This window comes from Triturus cristatus, chromosome 6, assembly GCF_964204655.1.
Source record: "Triturus cristatus chromosome 6, aTriCri1.1, whole genome shotgun sequence".
NCBI classification, from domain to species: domain Eukaryota; kingdom Metazoa; phylum Chordata; class Amphibia; order Caudata; family Salamandridae; genus Triturus; species Triturus cristatus.
Window position 1 is genome coordinate 720,719,837 of NC_140589.1, and position 16,039 is coordinate 720,735,875.

The 16,039-nt window shown below is 43.3% G+C and overlaps 1 protein-coding gene across 1 annotated transcript in view; it reads left to right on the forward strand.

Annotated features, from left to right (window-relative positions):
* Nucleotides 1-16,039, forward strand: part of BEND3 (BEN domain containing 3) — a 49,067-nt gene that overhangs the window by 17,383 nt on the left and 15,645 nt on the right. The window contains exon 2 of the mRNA XM_085611220.1: nt 26-175. The gene's annotated coding sequence lies outside the window, so the exon portion shown is untranslated. The remainder of the gene's footprint in view (nt 1-25; nt 176-16,039) is intronic.

The window sequence follows — 16,039 nt, forward strand, 5'->3', positions numbered from 1 at the left end:
TCAAATAATTATGTGATGTTCCTAGATCTAAAGATCCCCAAATGAGTGAAGAAGACTTTCACGACATGCCTGCTGGGAGGCATTGAGACCCAAGAACGTTCGCACTATCCGATTGGGATTCGAGCTGGACCGTTTCACATCTGTTGCCCTTTGGGTCGAGGAGAAGACTCTACAGGTGAGGAAAGTGAACTTGATAATCCCCAGGAAATTCCAGAAGGCTCAGGGCAGATTGCCTGACACCAAACTATTCTGTGAAGTTTCTGCACCCGAATATTATGTCACTATTCTTGAATGCCTTCCTAGGTCCACCTCAATATCAAAACTACAAATAAGGGTGCGCTTGCCTGTTTTGTCCTGCAACATTACCTCCAAGGAGCTAAATAAATTATGTTTTCTCTATTTATCTTAATAGAAACTGAACTAGTGGAAACATCTGTTGAATTAGCAAGGATATATCCCATAATTCCTTCAATTCATAACACAAAGTACATTTATTTAACCAAATAAGCAGCTACTCACCTCCGTTGGAGGTGCTTTCCATATTACACCTTGAGCTGCATGATCCTCTAATTATGGCCCGCCATATAGAACATTTGCACTAAACCTTTTCCAGTCATTATCATGACGTTTAGAACTTCTGCTTTAATATTGACCATTTCTGGATTGATGCATTTAAAATCATATTGCTATACTGCCTGTGAATTGTATAGGTTTATCATATTGGTAGCTTTAACATTAGAGGGTCAGTTTCTTTCATTACAGGCATACATTTTGATCACTGGGATGTTTAGATGCAGGCCTCGAAAAGTCAGAAAAATAATACTAGACCTGCAGGTCTAATGATTTGAATTATCTACTTGTCTTAATTGTAATACGCTTGACCCACAAACTTGCCTCAAACTGTGTGATCCGAGGCAAATATTTTTTTGCTGAGTCTTCTTTTTCTTAATTATCACATATGAGAACACCTTCAAATATGTGGGTTCAGCATGTCTGCTGTACAAAAAGCTCTTGTTTGAGTTATCAGACCAAACGTTTGTTCCTTGTATAGTAAAAATCTAGCACACATACAGGGAGGGTACACATGACTGACTTGCCTCTTAGTTCACTAATAGTATTGCCATCGGGACGGGTGCAGGAATGTTTCTCAGTTTATATTTAGAAGTTCGCACTTTCAATAAATATTCAACTAAAACATTATGTTGTAGTGTGCTGTCATTTACAGACAGACATTTGCGGTTGAAAGGGTCACAAACATTTCCACTCATATGCAGCTTTGCTGATAAAACTATACCGCGTACAAACAATAACGTGTGGAAATCGGGTTTCAGCAAATATCATGTGTTTTGATCCCATTAAAATTTGTGTTTCCATTTCATTTTAAGAATTACAAAAAAGTGCTTTAATAACTACTGAAATGTATTTACAAATATTTGCACAGTTCATTTACTAGCTATTTAAATGTTATGTGACCAAAACGATTGTCAGACAGTTCACTTTACAAAATCCTCTAACTTGACAGAGTAAGAAAAGTAAGCACCAGTCTCCATGATAAAATTAGCAGCATTTGTTAGAAGACATAAACTGATATTTGACCTCTTTCTGAACACATAGCTAATGTGACAAGATAAAAACAAGATTTAAAAGCATCTTAATTTTGCTCATTTCACTTTCTTTGGTTGCCTGAGCTATTTTGCGAGACAGTCTGACTCACCATAGTGAGGGAACGAGTAGATTTCTTGAGGCCTGGGATGGTATATGACCAACTGTGTCACACTCTGTAATTTAACTTAGTTGATCATTATAGCTTAAACTCATGTAGGACTACCATTTCTGCCTAGACTTGCTGGCCAACAAAATAAACTGGAAATGAATGTATATGAAAATCAGTAGTGCTCCAAGATTCCTAAATGCATAGTTCAAATGATTCTTTAACCTCAGATTCTGCAGTCGTGTTTCGCATATTATACAAACGTACAAGGTTGGTGTATATTGATATGGCAAAACCGCTCAATTTTCTCACACCTTGAGCTCTCTTTTTGACCCTATACAGCCTAACACCTCTCTAACATTGATGTTGATGTTTGTGACAATTCACTTAATATTTCTTGCAGTTACATATATTGTTTTACAGGATTCAAAACATTAGATTAGTCATACTATTTTCATTCATAATTTAAACTTTCCTGTCCAGAAACCTTAAGAAGTCTTCCATTTGATATTATCAAGTGAACACCTGTCCCAATATCTCTAAAGTCATACATAGATAAATTTGGTGAACTCAAACTCACACCTAGGTACATCTGCCATTCAAAAGGTAACTTTAATTCTAAATTGATTGATTGAGTGACAGATAAGTGTCCATCATCCATCTTGGTACTGAAGTCTATCGACCTCATGCATCCCATGCACTTCTGCGAATTATAAGAGGGCAATATTCTGAGGTTTCAGCATACAGAGAAGGGAGACAGAAAGCAAAATTGTCTTTATTTAAGACAATTTTGCTTTCTGTCCCCCTACTCTCATTGATCTTTCTAGTGAATAAAATAAAAAGATTATGAAGGAAACGGAATGAAGGATCAGCAGTCAGTTTTACAATTGTCAGTTTTTGTCTTTCTATTAATTGGCGTAATACTAAAATTCCCTAGTTCGAAGAGCTTTGTATGTGTGTACATTAGAGGTTGGCCAGTCGGGAAATTCGTAGAGAGAAGTGAGCTAGGGTCTAGCTCTAAGAGACAAAGCATAAGCCAAGCCATCGTTCAATTTGCAATGTAAACGAGACATCAGAAATGTAAAATATAATAAAGACTCTTTCATAGTTCAGATTAAAAATATATTTCTTAAACAGTTGTTTTTCTCCACCCTGCCACCTTCCTAACAACTCTGCCAAAAGTTAATCAAGAGATGTTAGTTTGTCATTTGTTCTCTATACATGGCCAAGATTTTTCCTGCTTGTGGAGCAACACTATTGTCTATTAAAAGATATATAGATGAGATTATTATATAGCACACACCTGGTGTTGAGTTTCTTTATGGTGATCTCAGATTTGACATACAATTAAAATGAGGCACAGTCAAGTTAAGTGTTTTGTGTAGTTTCATACAATTGGATCAAGTGGGTAATCCATGAGTTGAAACCAAGTTCCTGAATACTCATAAAGCTATTCACCCACTGGATGACTACCTCCTTGTCTCTTACATTTACTCATTATAGTGTTTTAAGTTCAATAATGTCATGACCTACATTTGTTCACTATGTTTAGAAAATACAAGTATTACATGTTTTTTTTAAATCTGACAGGTCATGTACGTAAACTACAATATGTCTTTCTTGAAATAAGAGCAAACTTCCATTTCAGGGAAGGGAAGAAACTCTTTTTATGTTAATACCACTGACGTCCCCTAATTTAACACAGTAAAGAAGTAGAGGGTCAGTGCCTCCTTGAGGCAGTTACAGTGATAAACAAACCCAATGGGGCACTCTGACTTCTCGCAGATCTTCAGATCCACTTGTGAAATTAGTAGATCAGCTCGGTTGCAGAAATACCAAGGCATCATTTTAGATTTTATGTTCAGCTGTCATGCATGAATTTGAATGGAATATTTGCCTCAGATATAAATTAGGTCATCAGACTCCATGGGAAAAGAGACAGATTAGAGCTAGTCATTCACCCAAACCAGGCACGAGTCAGGCTCAAGTGTTGCTTGGCTATCCCACCTCTGATGTACACTCTGGATTTATATTGCGCAAACCTAGCTCCAGGCAGGGTGTTGTACGTGAAAAAACAGGGAGTGAAGACTGTGGTGAGGGTATAGAAAATCAGCAGCAAGGATGTCCCAACACGAGCAAGACAAGACACACTGATCTGCATGTAGCACGTGGTATGGCGATATGTTAACTAAAGATCAGAGCCTGCAGCTCCTTGTGGAGTGGAGGCGAATAGCTGCTTGTCGATTTTTAACTGAGATGATGTTCCAGGTTCTCTGGCCTAGTCAGAGAAGGCTTACAGTCTCGTCTACTCCTTACACGTTTTGGTCTCAAGCCTGCCGATGGTGCTTCTGCGGGATACGTGGGATTGTCTGGTTATCTTGATCTTGGCAGACAAGTATGCTGATGGCTTGTATGCTCTGCGTTAACTCTATTAGGATGGGCAGAATCAGAGTTTGGTGCTAGGACTGTCCTGCTCTCTACCTATCTCTGTTTTATCAGTTTACAAATAGTTTTGAGAACATAATTTGTACTTTTGTGGTTAGATCGTTCCCTTTGCACAAGGAAAACGCAAATCTTGGTTTACATTTGTGCATTCTTGAATGTGCACGTTCTGGAGTCACAATTTTAATTGCAGGATGGGACCACTTTAAAAGTTGGTGAGCACATACAAACTCATAGGTCTGTAAGTATTCGTCAAACTATGCAGGTAGTTTGTCAAGGACTATGTTGGAGAGTAGCAATTGAGAGGGAACTATTCTGTATAAAAGGGTTCCACCAAAAAGAAAAAAACTTGGAGAAAGAAACATGATAGTTAAATATGCTAATACCCATTTGTGTTATATCCTTCAAGTGTACAGACATTTGTAGCTTGCACAAATACACATTTCACACTATGGGAAACAGGTCAACTGGAGCCTAAAGGGTACACTAATTTAAATATCATGGCAGGTGGGGGTCGAAGGGGCGGTGGAAAATCCTCCATTGAGGTCATTAAATTGCCCAGTAGCAGTGCTTGGGTAATTGCTAGGCCCTTCAAAAAAATTGACAGGTTTGAAAATAGTAACAAAAAATAAAAAGAGGAAAGGAGATGGATGGAAGCAAAATGTGGCACACAATTTAACAGATCAGTGGATGGAGAGAGCTGATCTAAGGCCCTTGTGTGTATGTAGATATGTATGTATTGTTGGTTCTGATTTTTTGTATTATATTAGGCTGGCGAGAAGGCACAACTGTCTCAAGACCAGACCTAAAAATCAATAAGCATAATATGAACATCTGGTCTTTACCGTGTGTATATTGACCTAGTGAGGAAGATTTCTGTGACTATATATCTTGAAAATAATTGAGAGTAATATACCTATGGCTGCTAAATCCATAGAGATCTGTTTCAAGGTATAAAAGCAGGACATTGGAGAGTATTACAGAAGGTTTACTCTTTTTAGGAATATGATGATGTATCCATTTGTTCCTTGTGAAACAGGTTTGCAGATGTCACCCCAGAAGCTTTGTTTGTCCGAGTACTAGGTCACACTTCTGGGAAGTTTTGTTTCCACAGCCTATGCTTTTGCCTCTCAGTTCTTGTGTGCCATAACAGACGGTGTGGATTTTTGGCCCCTTTGCAGAGGCCTAATATTTAGTGCTTTTGTATTTCATGTACAGGCTCCTGGCCACTGATTAAATTAGAACATCTGTAATGTGCTCCAGAACTGGTGACTTTGTACAGCATGCTGGCTTATCAGTATGTGTCTTTGATTTTGTGGCCAAAGTTCCTTGAGGTGATCTATTTCAGAAATGAACCAGTGATGCTCCCTGGTAGCTTACGAGGTTTCTCTTCTGACTGCATTGTTAATCAGAAGCCAGTTCCTTAAGTGTCATTGATGAAATGTGGAGACTGTGTTAGCTTGAAGGAAGGTGGTTGGAGCAGTAAAATGGGATTTTTGTACTAAAGACATCAGGAGCAGAAACAGAACTTACACTAGGGGACTTTTAATTGATGAAGTGAAGTTTATTTCTGCTAGCTCTTATGTTCACAGTTTTTGTACCCTTCATATATAATTGTAAACTATCATGAGAAGAGGCTATTTTTTTATTTATACACAATAGATATTGGCCCTTGAAAAACCTGACAATGGATTATTATCAGCAACCATCAAAATACTGAATTTGTCTGTATTCCAGCAGTTTCCCAAATAATTTTAGATCTGTGTATTTTGTATCCTGTCACTGCTCAACGATCTAAACTGCTGGCTACACAGTTCTACTGTGGCACTGTTGGCATGTTACTGTAAGTTGTCTATGCAAGACACACAATTGCCCAGTCATTTTAAGTTTCTACCGTTTCATTCGCCAACACAAACCAACCATGTAAGTGACCACCAGCCAAATTTACCAAGCCATCCACTCTAGACTGATTTATATAAAACAGTAGAAATACATTTCCCCCACCCTTCCACCACTTACCTGCTAGCTATCAACTCTGTAACCACATAACCCTCTCACTGTGTGCTCAGTCATACTTCTAAACTTCCAAAGCCATACCAATCAAAGAGCAAGGGCCTATAGGAACATCATCTTCCTAAACTCCTGCCACCTATGGCAACCACCATTTTCTTAATTTGTTGTTCGGTCGGATGGCACACCATGAAGATCAGAGGCAGCTCTGGAACCCACAAACCAACAATATTTTTCCAACAGATGCCTGGTTCCATTAAGAGTCAGATGCCCACAGATGGCAGGAAGCTTTATAGCCCAATTCTCTTTCTCAGGTAGCAAAATATCCATTGTTGGCCCGTATTTTGAACAGTTGCTTCTTGTTGTATATTCCCCAGTTCACCTTTGCCACTGACTTAATTAAAAGTCCCACAATACCAGCGATCTAGCCACACTTTTCTAGGTTTTGGCTCCTCCATATTGTTGGCCCGTCCTGCAAAATTATTCTGGGGGAATTGAAGTATGGTTGACTGTATTTGCATACCACACATCTGACTCATTTTCCATTCCACTTTCCTACTGGACCACATAGCTATGCCCACCCAGTTATTAGATACACCTTCATCTAAATCGTCACATACAAGCATCAAGCATACCAGACAGCACAGCTGTCTGCTGGGAAAAGACCTATTGTTAGCTTACTTAGAACTTACATTGGGCTTAAAGCCCACTCATTGCTTACCTTTGGTTGGCTTTATTTCCACACTGATTTGCATGCTGCTTATTCAGTGACTTGCCTTGTTCATTTCAATGCCTCCTCAGGGGTCATAAGTGCTATATATAAAGATGTCTTGTGTTTGTCCCTCCTTTGGAGGAAAGCCTCTTTACTTTTATCTTTCCACCTCTCACTTTTAGGTTTTTCTTTTTGCTTAAGCGCTTGATGAAAGTGCATGTGTTTTCCAGCTCTCTCCCTCATGTGCCTCTCCCCCCACACTGCTCTGTGTTGCTCTCTCTTGTCCATGTGCTTCTTCCCCATGCTTTATGTTAATCTCTTTTGCCCATGTGTTTCTCTGCAACCCCCACTCCATGTTGCTCTTACCCTTGTGCTTCTTCCCTGTTGTTCTCTCCCTCATGTGCTTGTCTCCCGCCTTTACGTGCTTAGTGTTCCTTATTGCCCGCTACCTGTTCCTGCCTGGAGCACCCCACCATTGGCGGTCCCACTTTTTTTTTCTTGGGAGGGCCAGATAGCAAATTGCTGCCTGCCCTTCTGCTCTATAAATGAAAGCACTTTTCGTGCTACTTCACTGTAAGTTTTTCTTTCATTCATGGATCCGTCTTAGTTCGTTAAATGAAAGAAATGGTGCCTGTGTCAAGCACATGCATCCGCACATACATCATGATACATGCACACACCATAACCCCGTCGTGTCCATGCATCTTTTTTAAAATTTCTTTTGTTTATAATTTAGAGTATGAACAATAGGCTTCTTTTGGCTTTGCCAATACTTGTTTACTGTTGTTTTATGGGCAACATTGCATAGCATCAAAAGATAAAGATGGAAAAACAGCTGCTATTTGTACAGTACATGTTGTTTTATGGCAAGCGAAATGAGAGAAAACAAAAATATGACATACATCTAACTCACTCTGAAAAATTACCTCAGTAAATCTGTCCAACCTCTACCTCAACACAACATGCCCCTCTTATTCTATCTTCCCCAAACATCTACATCAACATCAAACCTCCCCATTCCCTAGGTAATTGTCAGGTGAGTTGTATTTGTGCCAGAGTATTCTCAAAGTGCTATATTTCCAATATTTATTGGATATGGTCCACTCCTGAAAGAGGGTACCAACTTTCCAACCGCAGGCAGTCAACATTCTCAGCTTATCCGAACATTTCCTCATTCTAATCTCCTAGCACAGTGGTCTCCAGTCTTTTGTGTAGGGAAAGTTACTTCCTTTATATGAAAATCACCCAAATCTACTTGCAAAGATTATTATCACAATAGTGACCACATTCAACTTGATTAGATTAGTGGTTCCAAGCCACCACCCAACTTTACCCACAGCAACTCCATCTTCTTGCCTTCCCCATTCTTTACCTCTTTCTCATGTACTTTTCTCCAGTGTATCACTTGCTCTAGTTTGTTGTTTCCTCTTCTATTTATTTCGCTTTCACCGTTGCATGCCGTAGTGGAGGGAACAGGACCCACCAATAGCTTATTGTGGTGAGAGTATGTGAATCATCAGTACAGACATATTCTACTGGATATAAACCCTCCTAAATCACAAGCTAATCCCCAAAAGTAAATACTGTGGAATAAAATGTATTTTTTTCAAATCTACAGACAAGAAAATCTTACAGTGATTCGCACACGGCCCCCATAAAAGAGAAGTTGGTTTCATAACTTATTTAACACTCAGCTACATGTAGTACAAAACTAACTACAAAGCAGCAGAGAGGTGTACGGGAATCGGGGTTGTACAGATGAAAGTGCAAAGGGAGCAGGACAGCGGACGTCACATACAGTGCCAGTGTGAGTGTACAGTAGGATGGGTAGTTGTGATGAGACTTACAGGTAACGTCGGTGTGGCGACGAGAGTGGAAACGCTGAGTAGAATCAGCTGTGGTGGTGGCCTAAGACGTCATGGGTAGTCAGCAAATCGGCTGGTTACACTTAAGAGATGTTCTTTTAAGAGATGGGTTTTTAGGCTCCTTGTTTACCTGTACATAATGCTGGAACTGGTTAGTAAAAATTGAAAAGATATTTCTACCATTTTCACTGATCTAGCCCTACTTTTTAAAGATATAAAAGTTATAACGCTTTACCAACTAATTGAAGTTTGTGTGTGTTAATGTGCGTGCTGTAGAGATGTGTGCAACCTGTAGATCGCAGATTCAAATCAATACAGACTCTGATCTATCCTTGATACAACAGTTAATAATGTTAATTTGGGTAGTAACAACTATTAAAAACAATTCAGTTTAGGAAGTGCACTTTATAAACATAAAATAATTCACAATTGTGGCAAAAGCAAATAAGATACTTCATTTCATAAATATTATTATTTTTCAGAGTGCATCACCATCAGGGATTAGCCTCTACACTCCCCAGTGCCAATCGCTGTAACCACAGCTGTCATTGTTAAAAAGAATCACACTAGTATATGGTGAGACGCACCCCGTAGACTTACATAAATGCTTGGTATGCACCCATAGTCCGTATTGAGCAGTCCAACAATAAAAAGGTTCTGCAGCTGTCAGTATTTCAGCTTCTGTAATCTTCATTTCATGTTCCAAACGAAATTTTTTCAGTCAACACATTTCAATTTCGTTCTCTGTCCTCACAACGTTTAACACATTCCATTTTTGGTTAGTAAGAACCCAGTAACCTATCTATAAGCATAGAGGAAAAGAAATAGGATATGGTGTATATATAATTCTGTCCATCTTCTTTAACATATATTTAGATTTCATTATTTGACCTAACAAAGTTTAACACATTCTAATATCAAATCATATATGCTTTAAGAAGACTTCTGTTCCTTTAAACACAAGTATTTGAGGGCCTGATTATGAGTTTGGCAGCCCAATCGCCCAAACACCGTGGCCTCTAGAAGACAGCAGCTCCAGCGGTATTCCGACCGACATTTTACGAGTTGGGCCAGTGGTGGTCTTCCTGGTGAAGGTCAATGGTTTTCCATATTTATTGATGCTGTGCGTATATTTTGACCGCACTTGTGTCGAATGTACATGTGGAAAAAAACACCTACCCACTGTCGGAGTTTGGCCCATACGTGACCTGTCCAGTCAATGTGTATATGGTACAGAACGGACTTACCTATATTTCGCCGCAAACAGGGTCGTGGTCTTTGGGGTGAAGATGCTGCTGTGAAGGGGGGACCTAGAGAAAGGGATCCACGTTGAACTCTGACAGGAAAAAAAGGAAAGGTGTGAGTATGCACCCCAAATCCTTTGATCCCGCCAACACTAAGCCGATGGTCCCACTGCCGCGGTCAGCTTCTCAGAGAGCCAACTCCTAATATGGATGGCGGTGAACCTCCTCTGTACCGCCCTACGGCAGCTGCTTTTCACAGACCGGAGCCGTGATGGTCTGCGGATGGGTGGCAGTGTCGGTGCGTTGCCAGCGGTCTTTCTAATAGCAATCTCGTAATACGGCGGTCGAACCACGAGGTCGCGGCGGTCCCACCACTACCGCGGGTACATCGGTTAATGGACGGCCAAACTCGGAATCAGGCCGTGAATATTTCCTTTCATTACACTGTAAATGCTGTCTATTGCCCAAAGGTCCCATCTCAAACAAGTTGACATTGATTTTGTTTCCTCACTTAAATGATAAGCAGGTATACAAAGAAAATATATAATATAGTTGAGGGCTCTTATTGTTAATGTTCCCATATATTACCTATGCCTTCTAATGAAGCATCTCATTGTAAGGCTTCAATTTTTGTATTAGGTATACCAGATGTCCAAATGTGCCAGCCTAGAGAACCTATATATAAACCCCTTTATTGTACAGCTAACTTAGTGTCGCGGGATGGAAAGAGGCTCGGAGGCAGAGGTAGAGACTGAAGTGGTTTTTATTGCTCGGAACACTCTTTTCTTGTATAGCTTGGGTCTGTAGAAGGGGAGAGGGGAGTCGTCCTCTGGTTCTGTGTCAGCCCGTTTGGAGGGGGTCTTCTTTCCTCTTATTCTCCGGTCCAGGATGCCGTGTTCTCCTTGGAAGGGGGCCAAACGCCGGTCCGCACGATGCGTGTAAAAAGAGAAGGGAGACCGTTTCAGTCTAGTGCTCAAGTTGTACACACAAGTGGGGGGAGTGAGGAGGTACACCGTGACATTTTTCCTATCCTAAGTGTCAGGGAAGTGAGGGAACGGGTACCAAGAAAGGAGTCTCCTAGGGTTTAGTTATTTTCTGCCGACCCGCCCAACTCTAGATACGAGTCTGTACCTGCTGGTGCCACGCTTCTCCGGAAATGTGGCAGGGCGAGTCACCGAGCCGTTGGCCTCCTGGCTCCACCGTCTGTGTCCTCGTTCTGGGGGCTGCTCTCTCGTCCTTTCCGTCGTTCTCCGCTATCTCCTCTCGGGGTGCTCGCGTCTCTCTCTCCTCTTCGTCCGTACTCACGCACACTCCTCTTCCGGTGCTTCCGCGATTTGAACACCTTCTTTCCTCGGCGTCATCAAAGGGGGCATGGCTGGAGACAAGTTCGTCCCAATTAAAGAAACAGGGATCTTCAGTGCCTGCCGTGCTTCTGAGGTCCGTTGTCCTGATTGGCGCTTCGGGCTGCTGGAGGTAAAGAGGGGAGAGGGGAGTGTTCACACAGTCAGACCGTAACCGTAGGCTGCCTTCCCGGTCAGGGCTTGATGCCTCGTTACACACCACCCCCCCCCCCCCTGGTTTCTCCCGATCGGGGAGAAGGTGTTGGGAGAGAAAGTCAGCGCTACTGTTCTCCGTACCTTTCTGGTGGTGTACAGTAAAGGAGAATGGTTGAAGGGCCAAAAACCATCGTAAAACCCGGGGATTGTGGGACATGTTCCGGCTCATCCATTGCAGGGGGGCATGGTCCGTGTACAGGGTGAATGGGTGGCCCTCCAGATAATATCGTAACTTTTCGACGGCCCATTTGATTGCCAGGCATTCTTTTTCTATTGTGGCGTATTTCACCTCTCTAGGGAAGAGTTTCCTGTTAATATACAGGATAGGGTGCTCAATACCTTTTTCTGATGTTTGGGACAACACCGCCCCCACCCCACAGTCCGAAGCGTCGGTGTGTAGAATGAAAGGCCTATTGTAGTCGGGGGAGGCCAAGACAGGGTTGGTGGTGATGATCCCTTTCAGGGAGGTGAAGGCTCTCCACATGGATGGGGATGGAGAGTGAAAACCCTGTGAGTTATAGTCTTTTTTTAGAGTATCCGTTAGTGGTGCAGCGATCTCAGAAAATGAGGGAATAAATCTCCTATAATACCCTATAAGTCCCAAAAATGCTCTCATCTCTTTTTTGTTGGAAGGTAAAAGAGTCTCGGAGATGGCTCTAACTTTTTATACTTGGGGTTCAATGACACCATGTTCCAGGACATATCCCAAGTATTTAACTTTCTGATAGCCCACTCTAGATTTGTTGGCATTCACGTGTAAGCCCGCTTTCTGTAAGGCCTGTTGTACCAGAGTTAGGTGTAACAGGTGTTGTTCCCAGCTGGGGCTGAAGATGATGATGTTGTCAAGGTAAGCCGAGGTGAAGGAGGGATATTCTCGTAGCACTTCGTTCATGAGCCTTTGGAACGTCGCGGGGGCTCCATGCAGGCCGAAGGGTAAGACATTGAATTCGAACAATCCGTCGGGAGTCGCAAAGGCCGTTTTCTTTCGATCTTCTTCTCGTAGCGGTACTTGCCAATAGCCTTTGGTCAAGTCTAGGGTGCTGATGTACTTTGCTTCCCCGAGTCGTTCGATTAGTTCATCGATCCGTGGAATTGGGTATGCATCAAAGGACGACACTTGGTTTAAGACCCTGAAGTCCATGCAGAACCTCGTACTGCCGTCGGGCTTTGGAACCATCACGATCGGTGACGACCATTCACTCCTCGAGGGCCTAATGATTCCAAGGCGTAACATCTCGCGTACCTCCTTCTGTATTGCGGGTCTTTTGGCTGCTGGGATCCGATACAGCCGTTTCTTTACCACGGCGCCTGGGTCGTGTCGATTCGGTGTTCAATTAAGGTCGTTTTCCCAGGAACATCAGAGAATAAAGGGGAAAACGGGACGAGGGTCTCGTGTAGGCTCACTTTCTCTTGTTGCATAAGATCTTCATTTATGACCAAACGTCCCAACGTAGAGAGAGAGGGGTCAGTCGTAGGTAGTGAGAGTTGTACTTTTTGGGGTGGAGGGCCGATCCATTTCTTCAACAGGTTAATGTGGTACACCTGTGTCTTTCTAGGGGAGACTTGTAACATGTAGCTGGTTTTCCCAATGGTGGAGACAACTTTATATGGTCCCATCCACTCCGTTTGGAATCTTCGGGTTGCTGAAGGGAGGAGAACCAAGGCCCAGTCATCCACTTCCAATTTTCGCCATTTTTTCCCTTTGTGGTATAAATATTTCTGGCGTATTTGGCTTTGTTCTAAGTTGACGTAGGCCAGGTCCCGCAACTTCCCCCGTTTGTTTTTCAGGTCATGGGTGTATTCCAATAGTCCCTGGCTTTCTCCCTCCTCTTTTTCCCAGGCTTCTTTGGTCATTTCGAGTAGAGTTCGGGGTTGGCGACCATACAGCATCTCAAACGCAGAACACCCCAGGCTGCTCTGCGTCTGTCCTCTGATGACATACAGTGTCAAGGGTAATATGGTATCCCACTCCTTCCCACTTACGGACAACATTTTCTTCATCGTGGTCTTGAGGGTCCCGTTGTAACGTTCAACGAGACCGTCTGTTTGGGGGTGGTAAACCGACGTCCTTATCTGCCGGAGGTCCACCAGCTGACATACTTCTTTCATGAGGCGGGACACAAAAGGGGATCCTTGATCTGTTAAAATTTCTTTTGGGAAACCCACCCGGGAGAAAAGTTTGATTATTTTTTGGGCGATTACCCTGGAGGTGGGGACTCTCAAGGGAAAGGCTTCCGGGAACCTGGTGGCATAATCCACTATCACTAGGGCATACTGGTTCCCTCTTTTGGTTTTAGGTAAGGGTCCTATTAGATCTAAGCCCACCCTCTCAAAGGGGGTTCCTATAATGGGGAGCGGTTGCAAAGGAACTCTTGGCGGACGGTGCATGTTCTTTTTCTGACAGACTTCACATGTGGAACAATGTATTTTAATATCCTTGTAGATTCCGGGCCAGTAAAAGTGTCTTAGGACATTCTGGGTCGTTTTTTCGCTACCTATGTGCCCCGCTAGCAGATGGGAATGGGAATAAAACATGATTTGGTCTCTGAAGGAGATAGGAACGAACAGTTGTAGGGGGTCTTCCATGTTCCCTTGTCTATATAACAACCCGTTTTGAATAGTAAAGCGGGGAAACTTGGGAACGGGGTCTCCTTGAGTGGCGTGGGCCTGTTCCCAAGCGTTATAAAGGGTGCTATTGATGGCTTGTGAGAATCTAAAGTTTTTATCCCACTACCCATGGACCGGGAGTGATATAGGCAGGGCATGATATAGCCCCTTGTTTAGTGGTGTTGTCTTCTTGTGGTTGTGTATGTGTGGAACGTGAAAATAGCTCCAGAAAAGTGGGATTGTCGGTCTCTATTATTAATTCCTCTGGCAGGGTATCTAGGACTCCCAGCTTCACTACGTATTGTCTCCCCCCAGGGATCTCCAGCCGGATACATGCGACAGGGTACGGCTTTACGTCCCCATGTACACATTTGATGCTAACTAGGGAGTTGGGCACAACTTGGTTCTTTTCCACAAACACTCCCCGAATTACCGACTGTCGGCAACCTGAATCTAGGAGGGCCCGGATTGCTGTCCCATTCACCCTCACACTTACATAGAATGAACTTCCCAGTTCCGCCATGTACATGACTGCCTTGGGGACGTAGCCCACCTCCATGGGTTCTTCCAGGTTTCTCCGGTGGGGACATAATCGGGCAATGTGTCCCCAAGTCCCACATTCGAAACATTGAGGTCCTTTAAAGGAGAGGGCTTCAGGTCTCAAGGACCTGGGAGGGATGCTTTCTCCGTGCGGGTGGGGTTTCCTTTCCAGTTTCCCGGGAAAGGGTTTGCCCGACTTATCGGGTTCCCAAGGTGTTGAGCGTGGTTGTGCCCGAGCATATGAGGATGCCATTTCGATGGCTTGGGTGATGGTTAATTTGGGATGTTGTCGCAACCATTTTTGCGTGGTAAAGGGCAGAGACTCTAGATACTGCTCCAAATAAATCTTGTCCATGATTTCTTCTTTTGTGCTGGAGGTAGGGGTTAGCCATTTATCCGCGGCCATTTTGAGGCGGAAGAACAGGGTCTTAGGGTTCTCCCCTGGCATCCCCTTCTCCTTTCTAAATCGCACCCTATACGCTTCGGCGTCTAGGCCCATATGGTCAAGTATGATGACTTTGATGGTGGTATAGGGTACGTTTCCTGTGGCGTTGGCAACCTGATAGGCCGCCTGGGCCTCGCTGGTGAGCAACGGGGCTAAGAAAAAAGGCCACTTTTCTACTGGCCAGCCACACGCCAAGGCGGCCCTTTCGAAGTTAAGTAGGAAGGCGTCTGGATCTTGGCCAGCCACATATTTTTGCAACGAAACCCCAGAAGGACCCGGATGGGTCGGTCGGCTACTTTGGGGTGGTCCTGCCCCCGGTTCCTTTATCAAGGTTTGTAGGCCGTCTAATTGGGCAGCGATGGTGGTTTTGAAGGTTTTTCTGTCCGCTTGGGCGGACGTGAGTTGCTGTTCCACCACCCATCCCAGCTGTTCTAGGCCCTTTATGATATGATGTAACAATTCATCCATCTTTGCTTTACAGATGTCTTTTATGTTGCCCGCATTCTCCACCATTTGTCGCGGGATGGAAAGAGGCTCGGAGGCAGAGGTAGAGACTGAAGTGGTTTTTATTGCTCGGAACACTCTTTTCTTGTATAGCTTGAGTCTGTAGAAGGGGAGAGGGGAGTCGTCCTCTGGTTCTGTGTCAGCCTGTTTGGAGGGGGTCTTCTTTCCTCTTATTCTCCGGTCCAGGATGCCGTGTTCTCCTTGGAAGGGGGCCAAATGCCGGTCCGCACGATGCGTGTAAAAAGAGAAGGGAGACCGTTTCAGTCTAGTGCTCAAGTTGTACACACAAGTGAGGGGAGGGGGAGTGAGGAGGTACACACGTGACCTTTTTCCTATCCTAAGTGTCAGGGAAGTGAGGGAACGGGTACCGGGAAAGGAGTCTCCTAGGGTTTAGTTATTTTCT